The 17,111-nt window shown below is 38.1% G+C and overlaps 1 protein-coding gene and 1 long non-coding RNA gene across 5 annotated transcripts in view; one reads left to right on the top strand and one right to left on the bottom strand.

Moving 5' to 3' along the window:
• Positions 1–17,111, top strand: part of KCNQ5 (potassium voltage-gated channel subfamily Q member 5) — a 581,045-nt gene that overhangs the window by 448,049 nt on the left and 115,885 nt on the right. The gene's annotated exons all lie outside the window — the stretch shown is intronic.
• LOC141584324 (uncharacterized) overlaps positions 1–17,111 on the bottom strand; it is a 93,947-nt gene that overhangs the window by 73,541 nt on the left and 3,295 nt on the right. The gene's annotated exons all lie outside the window — the stretch shown is intronic.

Genomic DNA, 17,111 nt, shown 5'->3' with positions numbered 1-17,111 from the left:
CTCATCAGCAAGACCCAGAACACTTGTCAGAGACAAGGAAAATTTTTTAGGGTTGTATTAAGCAGCACTTGTATTTGTTGATTGCATAGCAGCAATAAAATGAATAAAAATCAGAAATACATTCACCTAAAGATTAGAATTTTTTTCTTAAGTTGTCTGAGTAAATGTCTACCAGATTATGCCATTGGTTTCAAAGGATTCTGTTGGTTTAATAATGTGGTTTCCGGCTGCTCCCCACTATTCACAAGCAATAATGGGCATTTCCAAAGAAGAGTGGAAACTTGAAAGAGAGCAGTCATCTGACATTCTTAAAATACTTTTTATATGTAGAGAGCAAATGAAAATCTATGACTCATGATGGATAAACTGTAAACTGAGAAAACAGGAGGCTTTTCTTGCCAGCAAGGGGAAGACAGTTTATTATCCCAGCCTTCAAAGCAATGGTTTGAATTCAAGTTTAATTTTGCTTCTCTTGGATAATTCTAATGTGCTTAACTTACTGATGCTCCCAGGTGCCCCTTTCCCACTGAGATGCAGTTGTTGGTGAGTTTAGCCTGGCAGCTCATTATCCTTCTTTTTATTAGTCTTCCCTCTCTCCTTATTACTAAAAAGAATTGCTGTGTTGTGTGTTAAACAGTGTGTGGGAAACTCTTAATATACGTCTCAGTTAGTCACCAGCTTGTTTCCTTTGCCAGAATTACCCACACAGCAGGTTTTCAAAGGTCATATCTGTGACTTTCAGGGGAAGAAACATATTTTCATTGATTTCCCTTTCAGTTGTGCTAATTTGACTCACATTTAACCCGTACTTAACAGGTTCCTGAATGGCCTAATTATGTTTCTATTTTTTTAAAAATCTAGTCTTAAACATGACAGTAAAAATCTTATAAGATTTCAGACTTTGAAGAATTTTTTAAGGCCTTGCTCATTCATAGCAGGTTTGTTGATATTAACTGACTCATTAATGAAATTGAAACATAAAAAGACAGAAAAAACAAACAAGAGAACTCGCCATTTCTATTTATTTTAAGAACAACATATACTAGATTCCTAATGGGAAATAAAATATATTTAGACGATTATACCTTTTATTGATACATTAATCAAGACCTTAGTGAAAAATATGGTTGGATATTTCTTAGTTAGAATTGCCCATGTTGCACCTAATAGACATCTTAGTAACTATGGAAGTATCCAGAATAAATAGGGAAAGGTCAGCATCCTAAGTGGGAGTATTTCTAAGCATTATACTTTGATGAAAAAAGAAAATCCCCTATATTAAAAGAGCCCGCAGTATCAAAATATAGTTTTTTTCTACAGATACACTGTCCCAATGAATTTTCAATACTTATTACTGAACTCCTTCCATTAAGATAGTGAGGTCTGTTCCCAAGATCAACTTTTGGAGGGTTATCGTGGTGGGATCAGTGCTGCTCGAAGCCAAAACAATTCAAAGAGTTTTAATCTCTGAAAGCAATTTCATATTAGTGAATAGCAATACCTAGCTCATTGAGTAAGTGAAATAGATATAAAAGACCTGGTACCAAAAACATTGCAAGTGCCCAATCAACTATGATAGCTATTGTTGGTGTAGACATGGCTGCTGTGGAAGTTAAATGAAAGCACCTTTAATACAAAAGGAACAAAAAAAAATGCTGAGTGCTTTGATGCAGACCCACAGAACACAGAAAAGGCTTGCGAATTGGAGGTTGTGATGAAAAGATGCCCTGGGTTCTGATGTGGCCACTAAAGTTGCATTGATGGCAGAAAATGGAAGAGGGAAGTAACTGTAGTAGCTGAGGCACTGAGAGCTACTCAGGAGTTCTTCTGATTGCTGGGTGGAGCTCCACTTATTACCACTTTCTATTGTTATTTTTCTCATTGATTGTTTCAGATTTATTCTGAAATAATTTAAGAATGGGGTTTCCTGGGGTTATTTTGTTATTAAATCCTTCCTGTTATTATTTTTCTCCTTTTGATTTGCTTTAGGTTTATTCTGATGTAACTTAAGGTCAGGTTTTCGTGGAGTAATTTTTTCTGGTAATAACATTGAAGGCCAGTTTGTCCTCTTTCTATTTACTGCTATTACTATAATGAAGATAGTGTTATGGTGTTATATTTTTAAAAGATGCATACAGCAGAAGATAGTATAAATCTACTCTTGAGTAAGCATCTGAATATAGACTTCACCTAAGACCATGTGCTTAAAGTGAGTATTTCAGGCATGTTGAAGAATTTTATGTCAGCCAGAGTTAGTCCAAGAATTTGTGCTGAAAAATCTCATAGTCTTTCTAGAAGCAAACCATATAGATGGTTCTGTGTATAAAATGTAGTATACTGTGCACTCAACATGTTGTACATCCCAAATACATGCCTTGAGATTCATCCATCTGTAAAATCTAAGTGTAAGAAATTGTGTAAATTTGTGGAATAAACAATGATACTCTTGTCCTGATAGTACCAGGACCCTTCAGAGAATCAACTCTCCTTACATTGGGTTTACCAATACAAAATGCTTCTGCAACATCATCTAAGCTGATGTTTTCGAATTAATGCTGGCATATTAAAGTTAATAATTACTTCTTACTACCAAAGCATTATCTGATGGCATCAAAACATTACTTGGCCAATAAAGGATCAACACACTAGCTCCTAACTATTCAGGAATATTATCAGTTACCAAGAAAAACAGAGACACACATACCCCAGCCTCAACCCACTGAAACATTCAAGCTATTATGAGCATCTGTAAGTCCCATACCTACCTTATTGGCATGCATTTGTGATGTATATTATCAAATGCCTCTTTGGGGAACTCTTTTATAATGAGAAATCTAAAGTAGCATTGATGATAGAATATTTCTTCGATAGCGTCATCTCACACATGCCTCTGGACACTTTTTCTCAGTGATTATTATTCTATAAGCATTGAGCATAAACTGTTTTGAAAAAATGGAAGAATTGGAGTCAAGAGACCTGGGTTCTGGCCCTAACATTATGATTTAATGGAGGTATGTCATTAACATCTCTGTAAAATTGAGATATCACCCAAACGCAAAGTTGCTATCAATATAAAATGAGATTAGGACATGTAGATGTGCTTTATCAAGCACTAAGCAAATAGTAGTCATTACTGTTGTTACACCAGCAGTCTGAAAGAACAAGATGGAATGCTAATGCCCTGAGCTACTTGCCACAGCAAAGCACAAATTTTATGATGCCACCACCACAGGAGATTCTAATGTTTGAAGATGGAAAATCTTTCTGACCTACTAGTTCAAGGTGACTAAATTTCAAAATTGACTGCACAATTTCTGTGACCACCTACTATCTGATACTAGGTGAATCACCCTTCCTTAAAAGACTTCCTTATGAGCTGAGCATGATGGCTCATGCCTGTAATCCCAGCACTTTGGGAGGCTAAGGCAGGAGGATCACTTGAGGTCAGGGGTTGGAGACCAAAGTGGCCAACATGGTGAAACCCCATCTCTACTAAAAATACAAAAATTAGTTGGGGCGTGGCAGCACACACCTATAGTTCCAGCTACTTGGGAGGCTGAGACAGGAGAATTGCTTGAACCTGGGAGGTGGTGGTTGCAGTGAGCGAAGGTCGCAGCACTGCACTCCAGTCTGGGTGACAGAGGGAGACCCTGTCTCAAAAAAAAAAAAAAAAAAAATACTCTCTTATGGAGAAATTATGCTGTGCCATGGAAGTCTACCAACCATATATTGTTCACTGTCTGAATTATAATCTGACCATAGCCTCAGCCATCTCATTAGAAAAAAAACAAAAAACCCTGGACCAGAATTTTCATTTGTTTTGCAATAGTATTTCTGAGGAAGAATTCTTGAATGCTAAGCACACGAAGGTGCCCCCACTCCACCTCAGATTTTGCTAACATAATTACAACTCTATGCCAACATTTCAACCCACAGATTTTTCAGAATGCATTTTCTTTCACCTGTATGACTGTATCTGAGCATAGGAATCATGAGGGCAAAAATATATCTAAGCTGTTTCTATCTGCAAGGCACCTTCAAGTAAATGATCCAACTGAAGAGATGGCACAGACTACCAGGAATTCCTGAGGCCAGCTTGGGGGAGGTAGCAGGGTGAAGCAGGCCGTCCCTGCCCAGATCCTCATCCATCTTGTTACCCCGCAGCCTGAAAAGGCAGCTGCCAGCTTCTACCTCAGGTTAGGAAATGTGGCAAGAAATGCCGGCTTCTCACTTAAGGAGAATACTACTCTGCCTAGAACTTCCCTGAAAGAGATGGTGGACATTTTTGTGACTTGTAATTTATTTTTTAATTTTAAAAAGTAAATTCAGCCAGGCACAGGCTCCCAAAGTAATCCCAACACTTTGGGAGGCCGAGGTAGGCAGGTCATGAGGTCAGGAGTTCGAGACAAGCCTGACCAACATGGTGAAACCCCGTCTCTACGAAAAATACAAAAAATTAGCTGAGTGTGGTGGCAGGTACCTGTAATCCCAGCTACTCGGGAGGCTGAGGCAGGAGAATCACTTGAACCCAGGAGAAGGAGGTTGCAGTGAGCCAATAATGCACCATTACACTCCAGCGTGAGTGACAGAGTGAGACTTTGTCTCAAAAAAAAAAAAAAAAGTAAATTCAAAACTTCATGACCTTACCTACGATATTATAAAGATTATACTCAAAAGTCGTAAGTATGAATCACAGAAGATGTTTGTAATAAAAATGTAATCCGGGCTGGGCTCTGTAATCCTATAATCCCAGCACTTAGGGAGGCCAAGGTGGGCGGATCACCTGAGATCACAATGAGATCAGCCTGACTAACATGGAGAAACCCTGTCTCTACTAAAAATACAGAATTAGCCAGGTGTGGTGGCACATGCCTGTAATCCCAGCTACTCAGGAGGCTGAGGCTGGAGAATTGCCTGAACCTGTGGGGAGGAGGTTGTGGTGAGCCAAGATTGCACCATTGCACTCCAGCCTGGGCAACAAAAGCGAAACTCCAACTCAAAAAAAAAAAAAAAAGTAATCTATCCAGTGCATGTTAACCAGCATATCTCTTACAAACCCTGGAATGAGGTAAAAAAAATGTAATTAGGTCCAATATTTTGATGTAAAGGTCCATCTCTCCTTTTCTCCTGCTTCTCATCTCTCGCACAAGCAAAATGTCACACATGTGTGTAGAAATCAAAGTTCACAAAACACTATTCGGTTACTTCCCTACTTATGTAAATATTGTATTTGTTTTATAATAGAGTAGAAGCTCTCAGAACTTATTTCCTTCACTGACTGGCCAGATTAACCAACACACCTCACTCCCACAAAGCATACTGAGGCCTGCAGAACACGAAATGCTCTTTAGTATCCACAGAATTCTGTTCTTAACATTGTTTGAATGCTAGCAAAGAGTCAGCGTGTTCATTACCAGATCTTTTCTTTTTCTTTTTCTTTTTTTTTTTTTTTTTTTTTTTTTGAGACAGGGTCTCACTCTGTTGCATAGGCTGCAGTGCAATGGTGCAATTATGGCTTGCTCCAGCCTCAACCTCCCATGTTGAAGCAGTTCTCCAGTCTCAGCCTCCTGAGCAGCTGAGATCCCAGGCAGATGCCACCATGCTTGGCTAATTTTTTACTAATTTTTTGAAGAAACAGGGTCTCACTATGTTGCCCAGGCTGGTCTCAAACTCCTGGGTTCAAGCAATCTGTCTGCCTCAGCCTCCCAAAGTGCTAGGATTACAGGCATGAGCCAGTGCACCCATCCCATTCCCAAACCTTGTCATGCCAGTTGTATTTGTAATTATAATGGCATGGTTTAATTTTATATTATTGCATAAACTGATGACATATGGTACAGAAAGAAAGATGGATGGTTTATGAAAATAGAATGCTTTAGAAAAGCTTGATAAATGCAAAATACTAAATATACTAAAATACCAAAAATACTTTAAAATCAGGGGTGAACACACAACTATGTGGGGGGAAAGATCTTAAATATCTAGGACTTTGTCCTCAGATGGCTCCCACAAAAGTTGAGTTCATGTGCTGCTTTAAAAAATTAATTTTAAAAAACACTAAAATTAAGGAAAATAAGTGATGCATTATGAGTGAGATTTATGCAAAAATGATAAGGCAGAACCCCAATTGCAGAACACATTTTTCATTAAGAATATTGCATTTATGTGCTTTAGGCTAAAATTAAATATGTAACATATAAGTCTCTTTGTGATTATCTGCATTACTCAGATTTCTTACTAAGCAAGCAAGTATCCATCAGAGAAGTTTCAATTAAGAAGTCTTCTCTGTGTATTCTCATGCATTAATATATAATATCAGAAAATCACCTCACCAACAGAGAATAACAAGGCTCCCTCATAAGAACATTTATTTTACATTGATTCAACTGCTTTATGGTTCTACTAATTCCCTTGCAACACATTTGCTATGCAGAGTAAAAGTCTGATGTATTGTGATTCACTTTTAACACTGTATATATTAGAAGAGAATTAAATGCTTTGACTCAGGAAGTATCAAAAATATATTAGTACAAAAAGAACCCATTAACCGACCACACTTCAGTTCTTTCTGTCATCCCAAACCCACCCAATCCCTGTCATCCCCACCCACCCAGCCCATATGTAGTCGTGAAGCATCCTCTTGGTTCACCCAAGATGAACAGAGTCACTGGGTTTGATTGCAGCACCATCACCCATGGGGCTCAACCCTTGCACCCTAATGCCATATTCACATGTAGAACTAGCAGAGAAATACACAGCAGAGGGGGTGAGGTGTAATGGAAGTATTTTCAAAGGAGCAACTATATTATTTATTTAATGTTGGATTCCTAGTCTAAAGACAGTGTAAAGTAGTGTGTTGTTTGTTTTTCATTATAACGGTAATCCATTTTTTCCAAAATTAACTCTGGCTTTTTACCTTCATTCTGCCCACATTACTGTGTTAACTGTATACTGTAAGTAATGATAGCTACCTGCTCTTCTGCCTGGGAGTCACTGAGGTATGCAGTTTGTAAGCATTTGCAATACAGAGATGATAAGATACAATCGAGTAAGTCATCTTGCCATGCCATGCCATTAAGATGCTGCTGGGTTCTTGGAGATCTGTGAGGCGTGTTTCTAGAAAACGAACTGACTGCCTCATCACCCAATTCAATTGTGAAGTCTAGCTGTGACTTCCCCCAACCCCTTAAAGATCACATATGCAACCTCTCAAGGTTCTCTGAAACATGCTGGTGTTCCAGAATCTCCCCAAGTATTCTGAAGAACTGGTGCCTTTGGGTTCTTGTGTGGGCCTGCCTTTCTCTGACCCTGAACCTAAATGAAACTAATCATTATTGGGTTCAACCAGTGAAAAGGTTCACAACATTTCTGGAAGGCAGAAAGAAGTTTATTATTTAGCACAAGCATGGGAGAATGAGCACCAAGAGAGTTTCTGCTACTCAGTTCATGTACAAAGGATCAGCTAATAAACATTAGCAGGGCCTTCCAAGTGCTAGGAAAAGAAAATAAACATAATGTAGTTCTGCAGTTCCAAGGAGATTCACCAGTACTTCAAGAGCAGCTTGACCTGAAAGTCCGCAAAAATCAATGAATATCTATGCAGCGCTCATCTAAGGATGGTTTTATCAAATGCAGCTGGTCCTTGCCTTAGAATATCAAAGCCAGAATCAAGCAGATGGGTCACTGTGAATACCTGGAGAAGATTCATGTCTTTTTATTGTAAGCACACCTTAAAGACTTCATAATTTTCTGTCTGATGCTACCTTTCTGTTCACATCATGAAACCCAGGTGTCGTCCTTGCATGCACAGAAGGGAAATAATGCACTCTCAAAGTAAAAAATAAAGGAAACCCACACCAACTCCCTCTCTGACATAGAGGGAGGCAAAACTGCCACTCTGTTTCCAGATCCTTCCCAAGCCTAAGCTGGCAACAAAATGCCCCTATGCTTTCAACCAGGAAACATCCCTAGCTCCTTTGAAATTAGAGTTGAAGAAGTTTTTGAGGCAGGGTGTTCAGTTACTGGCTATTCAGGTTTCTTGCACTCAGTGAAATGTCATCATCCCGAAAGCCTGAACCAGAGCGTAGGGAGAAAGTGGGCAGAGTTATTGCCCACCCCCAGAGGAACTCCAGAGTGCTGCTCTCAGATTTCACAACCTTCTGTTCTCCCCCACAACTCACCCCTGTAAGAGAAAGGGGCAACCCTAAATTCAGAATGAAAAAAGGTAGGCACTCTTTTCTACTCAGGATGAAACACAGCACACTGTCACTTGGCTGTGTCCCATTCTTCAGAGTTAGAGGCAGTGGTTTAAAACCCACTCCCTGAGCACTGGGCCAAGCAAATCTATTACTGGAGTGAAAAGCAAAGCAAACAAACCATGAAATGGAGCATTTTTGCCATGACCAAACCATGAACGTTCTTCTTCAGTCTATTATTAATAAACCGATGTAAAAGGATTAAGCTATTTTTCAGAAAAAGGGTAGATTAAAATCTGCCCCACATATATAAAGATTGAGAATACAATTGAGCTGGGAATTTTTTTCTACATTCTCAAGGAATTCTTTTGAGAATCCCGTATTAATACTCCTGGCGACATGTGATTAATTTGGCTCCTGTAAAGTTCTACAAATTCCCTCTCTCTGACATTGGATCAGCTCTTCCAACCAGCAAACCTCTTATTAACCTGTCCTTGACCCCTTCTCAGACCTTCACAGCCCGAAGCCTTCTTGCCTATTCCAAGCCTCTGACTCCCCACACATGACCCTCCCTTCTCCTTGTCTATAACTGAAAGGACGGACATAAGCATTCCTAATCCTTCCCTCCACTCACGCTGAGTCCACATCATACCCCCCACCATGGAAGCGCTGTCCTTTCACGCTGCCTGGACTAACCCCTCCAACTGTGCCCTTAACCTGGTTCCTTCTTGGCTACTTTACTCCATCATGACGCTCTCACCCCTTTCCTCTTCAGTCTCACCCTCTCTGCAAACATGCACAAGTACATCCTGGAAAGCCTCCCCTCAAGTCATAGATTCCTGGGAGTTCTTGCCCTCTGCTTCTCACTCCAGTTGCTGCCAATGTTCTTGAAAGTATTATTCATTTATTTATTTAATATTTAGTGAGTTCCTCTTACTTTGTGGCAAGCATGACACTAGATGTTAGGGAGATAAAGAGTAAGTCAAGGTTCCGCTTTCTAGTTAAGAAAATAATAATCCCTACCCAAAGAAAAATATGACACACTGCCACTCATGTTAAGTGTTATGAAGAAATTAGGAGCTGAAGAGAGAGTAATCAGAGACCCCACTGAAGATAGGTAGAGAAGGCCTCTCCAGTGAGGGAGTGTTTTGGATAAGACCTGAAGGATGAAAAGGAGCCCTGGGAAGAGTGAGGAAAACAGCAATTCCAGCTGAGGGAACAGCTTGTGCAAAGACCCTGAGGCAGAAAGATCCTGGCTTGCTTGAGGAGCTGAAAGTCCACTGCCATTAAAGTGCAGTGACCAAGGGTAAAATCAGGATGATCTGAGAGGTAGGCAGAGAACAGCTTAGTAGCTTAGAATTTATTTTGAATTCAACAGATAACCATTTAAGGGTTTTTAGATAGAAATAAGAAAATGACACCTCTTGCAGATATATGAAGAAGGAACTAGAGGAAAGCAAGAGCAGAGAGAGCAATTAAGAGGCTACTGTAGCAGCCTGGTCTACCATGGTGGCAGCAAAGACAGAGAAAAGGCGGTGAATTTGCAAAAATTTAAGGAGATAAAATCAACAGGACTTGCTGATTCACTGGGGTGAGTGAGGGAAATGAATAATTAGGATGATTCTGAGGCTTCTGACATGAGCAACTGGATAAATTGGTGGCTCTTGGTTAAGACAGGAAGGAATACATTTGGTAGAAATAAGAGTTCTGTTTAAAACACATTAAGTTTAAATGACTGACATCTAAATGGAACTGTCAACTGCAGATATGTGAATTGGGAGCTCAGAAAAGTGGCCCGGCCTAGAGGTATAAATTTGGCATGTTAAGCATAAAAGTGGCATTTAAATCTAAGAGAACATTTAAGACCACCTGGAAAGAGAGGAAAAAAAGCGGGGGATAGAAAAGAAAGGAAAGTCTAAGAAGAATAAAATTCTTTAAAAAAGAAAAAGATCTAGAACCAAACCTTAGAATCCAGTGTCCAAAGGTTGAAAAGGGGAAGAGGAGCCACAGAGAAAGAGCCACCAAGGATGTAAAGAGAAAACCATGCAAGTGAAGATTGAAGAGTGCTTCCAGGAAGGCCTGGTCAGCTGAGCTAAATGTTTCTGAAAAGTCTGGCATCACAGTTTGTCTCCATCTTTTTCATTTCTGCTTCTGAATTGTTCCCCCTCTTTCAAAGCCCCAGGTAAGGGGCATGACCAGAGCAACCAGATTCTCAGTGATAGCCAATGACCACCTATCTCCACCATATTCAGTGTCTTTCTCAATGCTCACTTTCCTTCCTTCCTTCCTTTTCTTCCCTCCCTCCCTCCCTACCTCTCTCTCCTTTTTCTTTTTCCTTCCTTCCTTCTTGCCTACCTGCCTGCCTGCCTTCCTTCCTTCCTCCTTTCTTTTCTTTTTTTTTCTTTTCTTTCCTTTTAAGACAAAGTTTTACTCTTGTTGCCCAGGCTGGAGTGCAATGGCATGATCTTGGCTCCACCTCCTGGGTTCAATCGGTTATCCTGCCTCAGCCTCCTGAGTAGCTGGGATTACAGGCACCCACCACCACACCTGCCTAATTTTGTATTTTTAGTAGTGACAGAGTTTCACTATGTTGGCCAGGCTGGTCTTGAACTCCTGGCCTCAAGTGATCCATCTACCTCAGCCTCCCAAAGTGCTAAGATTACAGGCATGAGCCACAGCACCTGTCCCTGTTGTCCTTGCTTTCTATTAGCCTGTGACATCAGGGATTACCTGGTCCTTTATGAAACTCTCCATTCTCTATTGAGTTTCCATTTATATAACCCTTTCCTGATTGTCCTACTTTTGAAAAGCTTTTGAAAAACATGATATCCAAAGACACTGTTCTCTGACTTTCCTTTCCCTTCCACTCCTTAAATGTCTGTGTTTCTTGAGGTGTCCCTGGATCCCTTCTGTGTACTTTTTATAATCTCAGTTATGCACATAGCTTTAACAATCACCCTATACCTGAGTCTAAAACCCAAATCTCATGCCAAACCCAATTTCTGTCTCAGGACTTAAGCTCTCATTTTCAGTTTCCTGCTAGACATTTCTACACTAGTCATACTGACATTTAAAAAAACATTATTTGCAAAACCAGAATCTTCACCTTTGCTCTAAAACCTTCTTTTTCATTATCATATTTTTATTTATGGTGCAACCATCTTTCACTTGAAATTTTCACATTGTTAACTTAGTCTTTCCCTTTACCCCAATCAATAAATTTATTTCTGTTGAACTTCCTAAACATTTCTCTTTACTCTCCACTCTCATATACTGTCTTAACAGGTCTCTTCATCTCTCATTTCTTCCTATTTTAATCTCTCCTGTACATTTGCTGCCGTAATTTCAGTTTCTAAAAGCACCTCTCTGATCACATTATGTACTTTGCTTACAAAAACCTTCCATCAGTATTTCTGGGCTGCAAAACAGAGAACAGAATCCTTATCCCACCCACAAGGCTTTCATTCCTTTATTCAGTAAATATATATTGAGTGACTACTGTATGCCAGTCACTGTGCAAGGTTCTTGGATTCAGCAGTAAGTAAGATGAAGTACCAACCCACATGCAATTTACTTTCTAGTTGGGAAGGCAAATAATAAACAATTAATCAGTATATAACATTATTTCAGGTATTGATACATTCTGTGAATAAAGATGAGCACAGTAAGGATTTAGGAAACAATTGGGAGGGAAGTAGCATATTTCATTGTTTTTTGTGAGGTTTTTTTGTCTTTATGAGAAATGACATTATTATAGAGTGTCCCCCAGTGATTTTTTTTCCATAAGTAAATGGGGAACAGGTGGTTTTTGGTTACATGAGTAAGTTCTTTAGTGGTGATGTGTGAGATTTCGGTGTACCCATCATCCAAGCAGTATATGCTGCACCTGATTTGTGGTCTTTTATCCCTCACCTCCTTCCCACCCTTTCACCCTGAGTCCCCAAAGTTCATTCTGACATTCTTATGCCTTTGGATCCCCAAAACTTAGCTCCCACCTATGAGTGAGAACATAGGATGTTTGGTTTTCCATTCCTAAGTTACTTCACTTAGAATGATAGTCTCCAGTCTCATCCAGGTCACTGCAAATGCCATTAACTCATTCCTCTTTATGGCTGAGTAGTATTCCATCGTGTATATATATTGCACAGTTTCTTTATCCACACATTGATTAATGGGCATTTGGGTTGGTCCCACGTTTTTGCAGTTGTGAATTGTGCTGCTATAAACATGCATGTGCAAGTGTCTTTTTCATATAATGACTTCTTTTCCTCTAGGGAGATTCCCAGTAGTGAGATTGCTGGATCAAATGGTAGTTCTACTTTTAGTTCTGTAAGAAATCTCCACACTGTTTTCTATAGTGGTCTTGCTAGTTGACATTCCTACCAGCAGTGTAGATGTGTTCCCTGTTCACCACATCTCCACCAACATCTAATGTTTTTTTATTTTTTTATTATGGCCATTTTTGCAGGACTGAGGTGGTATCACATTGTGGTCTTGATCTGCATTTTTTTGATCATTAGTGATGTTGAGGATTTTTTGTTTCCTGGCTAGTCGTATATCATCTTTTGAGAATTGTCTATTCATGTGCTTAGCCCACTTTTTCATGGGATTGTTTGGGGTTTTGTTGTTTTTGTTGTTGTTGATTTGTTTGAGTTCATAGTAGATTCTGAATATTAGACCTTTGTCAAATGTATAGATTGTGAAGATTGTCTCCCACTCTGTGGGTTGTCTGTTTACTCTGCTGACTGTTCCTTTTGCTGTGCAAAAGCTCTTTGGTTTAATTAAGTCCCAGCAATTTATCTTTGTTGTTATTGCATTTGCTTTTGGATTCATGGTAATGAAATCCTTGCCTAAGTCAATCTGTAGAAGGGTTTTTTCAAGGTTATCTTAATAGAGTTTTTATAGTTTCAGGTTTTATATTTAAGTCCTTAATCTATCTTGAGTTGATTCTTGTTTAAGGTAAGAGATGAGGATTCAGTTTCATTCTCCTACATGTGGCTAGCCAATTATCCCAGCACCATTTGTTGAAAAGGGCATCCTTTCCCCCACTTTATGTTTTTGTTTGCTTTGTCGAAGATCAGTTGGCTGTAAGTATTTGGGTTTATTTCTGGATTCTTTATTCTGTTCTGTTGGTCTATATGCCTATTTTTATACCAATACCATGCTGTCTTGGTGACTATGGCCTTATTAGTTTGAAATCAGGTAATGTGATGCCTCCGTTTTTTTTTTGTTTTTTTTTTTGTTGTTGTTGTTTGTTTGTTTTGTCTTGCTTTCACTATGTGGGCTCTTTTCTGGTTCCAAATGAATTTTATCATTGTCTTTTCTAATTCTGTAAAGAATGATGGTGGTATTTTGTTGGAAATTGTGTTGAATTTTGAGATTGCTTTTGGCGGTATGATCATTTTCAAAATATTGATTCTTCCCATCCATGAGCATGGGATGTGTTTCCATTTGTTTGTGTCATCTACAATTTCTTTCAGAAGTGTTTTGAAGTTTTTCTTGTAGAGATCTTTCACTTCCTTGGTTAGGTGTATTTCTGAGTATTTTTTTTTCTCTTTTCTTTTTTTTTTTGCAGCTATTGTAAAAAGGGTTGAGTTCTTGATTTGATTCTCATCTTGGTCACTGTTGGTATATAGAGGAGATACTGATTTGGGTACATTAATTTTGTATCCAGAAACTTTGAATTCCTTTATTAGTTCTAGGAGCTTTCTGGAGTAGTCTTTAAGGTTTTCTAGGTAAATGATCATGTCATCAGCAAACAGTGACAGTCTGGCTTCCTCGTTACTGATTTGGATGCCCTTTGTTTCTTTCTCTTGTCTAATTGCTCTGGCTAGGACTTCCAGTGCTGTGTTGAAGAGGAGTGGTGAGAGTGGGCGTCCTTGCCTTATTTTCAGAGGGAATGCTTTCAACTTTCCTCATTCAGTATTAGGTTGGCTGTGTGTTTGTCATAGATAGTTTTATTACACTGAGGTATATCCTCTGTGTGCCAGTTTTGCTGAGAGTTTTAATCATAAAGTGATGCTGGATTTTGTTGAATGCTTTTCTGCATCTGTTGAGATGATCGTTTGATTTTGGATTTTAGGTCCTAACTTAACGTGCAGCTTAAGTACTTGAGTGGAAAGTTAGGACCTATGATCAGGGATTATTCTCAAGGATAGACCAGGATAGAATATATGTTAGGCCACAAAACAAGTCTTAAGACATTCAAAAAATTGAAATAATATCAACTATCTTCTCTGACCACAATGGAATGAAACTAAAAATCAGTAATGAGAAAATCTGAAAACTATACAAACACATGTAAATTAAACAATATGCTCCTGAATGACCAATGGGTCAATGAAGAGCTTAAGAAGGAAATTGAAAAATTTCTTAAACAAATGATAATGGAAACACAACATATCAAAACCAATGGGATACAGCAAAGGGAATACTAAAAGGGAAGTTTATAAGTGTTTACATCAAAAAAGAAGAATAACTACAAATAATCAAAAATGAACAAATGGGGTCACATCACATGAAAATGCTTCTGTACAGCAAAGGAAACAATCAACAAAATGAAGAGACAACCCACAGAATGGGAGAAAATATTTGCAAATTATCTATCTGACAAGGGATTAATAACCAGAAAATATAAGGAGCTCAAACAACTGTATAGGAAAAAATATAATAATCCAGTTTTAAAATGGACAAAAGATCTAAATAGATATTTCTCAAAGATGGCATTACAAACCACAAACAGGTATATGAAAAGGTGCTCAATATAATTAATCATCAGAGATATGCAAATCAAACTACAATGAGATATCATCTCACTCCAGTAAAAATGGCTTTTATCCAAATGACAAGCAATAACAAATGCAGGCAAGAATGTGAAGAAAAGGGAACCCTTGTACACTGTTGGTGGGAAGGTAAATTACTATAGCCATTATAGAGAAGAGTTTGGAGATTCCTCATTTAAAAAAAAAAAAAAATAGAGCTACCATATGATCCAGCAATCCCACTGCTAGCTGTATACCCAAAATAAAGAAAATCAGTATATCAAAGAGATATCTGCACTCCCATGTTTATTGCAGCACTACTCACAGTGGCCAAGATTTGGAAGTAACCTAAGCAAACATCAACAGACAGATAAATAAAATATGGCATGTATACACAATGGAGTACTATTCAGCCATTAAAAAGAATGAGAGCCTGTCATTTGCAACAACATGGATGCAAATGGAGCTCATTTTGCTAAGTGAAATAAGCCAGGCAGAGAAAGACAAACTTCACATGGTCTCATTTATATGTGGAAGCTAAAAATTAACAGTTGAAAAAAGAGAGAGTAAAATGATAGCTACCAGAGTATGAGAAAAGTAGTGGAGAAAGTGAGCAAGGAGAGAAGTGGAGATGGTTAATGGGTATTAAAAAAAAAAACAGAGTGAATAACATCTAGTATTTGAAAGTACAACGGGTGACAATAGTCAATCATAATTTAATTGTACATTTTTAAATAATTAAGAGTATAATTGGATTGTAACACAAAGGTTAAATGCTTGAGGTAATGGATACCTCATTTACCCTGATATCATTATTACATATTGCATGCCTGTATCAAAATATTCCATGTACCTCATAAATATATATATATACCATGTACCCACAAAAATTAAAAATTATTAATAAATTGTTTGATTTAAAAAACAAGGATGCCCACTTTTGCTACTTCTATTCAATATAGTGGTGGAAGTCCTTGCCAGAGCAGTTAGACAAGAGAAAGAAATATAAGGCATCCAAATAAAAAAAGAAATTGTTGCTGTTTGCTGACAACATCATCTTTTTTTTAAACATAATCTTATATATGGAAAACTCTAAATCTTCCAGGGGAAAAAAACTGCTAGAACAAATAAATTCAGTACAGTTGCGGGAAAAAAGGAAATTGTTGCTGTTTGCTGACAACATAATCTTTTTTTTTTTAACATAATCTTATATATAGAAAACTCTAAATATTCCAGGAGAAAAAACTGCTAGAACAAATAAATTCAGTACAGTTGCAGGATACGAAATCAACGCCACAAAAATCACTAGCATTTCTATATACTAACAGCAAACTTCCTAAAAAAGAAATCAAGAGAACAATTCTATTTACAGTAGCTACAAAAAATAAAATACTTAGGAATCAATTTAACAAGGTGCTGAAAGACCTGTACATTGTACTCTATAAAATATTAACAAAATAAGTTGAAGAAGTCACTAATCCTTTTCAAATCCACCATGCCCCAGTCCAGCTGAACAACTCGTACTTTTCAGAAACTACTCTATGTGTTATCACTGTTCTACAGCTAGCCACCTCTTTCACCTCCTTAGGTCACCTTCTTTATCATTTCTGCTTCTCAAAATGTTAATCCTCCTTCAAAGCCCAGGTGTGATGACATCTCCCTAGTCAAGAGCTCCCTCAACACCTCAAGCTTATAATAACTAATCTCTTCCTTGAATTTCCATAGCAGGTTATTTGTACCTTCATCATAATACCTGTCTCATCCTATTTTGTATTTTAATTATTCATGTGTGACATATTTCTCTTATTAAGCCATAAGTATCTTAGGACAAGAACTATGCCCTGATTTTTGTTCCACTACAAATCTTAACACATACCTTGCACACAACAGACCTTCAGGAAATGCCTGCCAAGGTAATGAATGGACACTCTAAATTAACATAAATTACTATTTTGTATACTGACCCAGTCCTAAATCCACGGTGCTATCATTTCTGTATCACTGATGGTTATCCACTTACTTAAATAACCTTTCTTTGAATACACTTAGAAAAGATGGAAAACTGTCTTATAAGGGAGGAACAAGTATGTAGGTTATTCTTTTCCTTAAACAAAGAGAAGTTCTGTTATGCGTCATGGAAAATTAAAGCACAGTA

Source organism: Saimiri boliviensis, chromosome 4, assembly GCF_048565385.1.
Source record: "Saimiri boliviensis isolate mSaiBol1 chromosome 4, mSaiBol1.pri, whole genome shotgun sequence".
Lineage (NCBI taxonomy): Eukaryota > Metazoa > Chordata > Mammalia > Primates > Cebidae > Saimiri > Saimiri boliviensis.
This window is presented reverse-complemented; position numbering and strand designations above follow the sequence as displayed.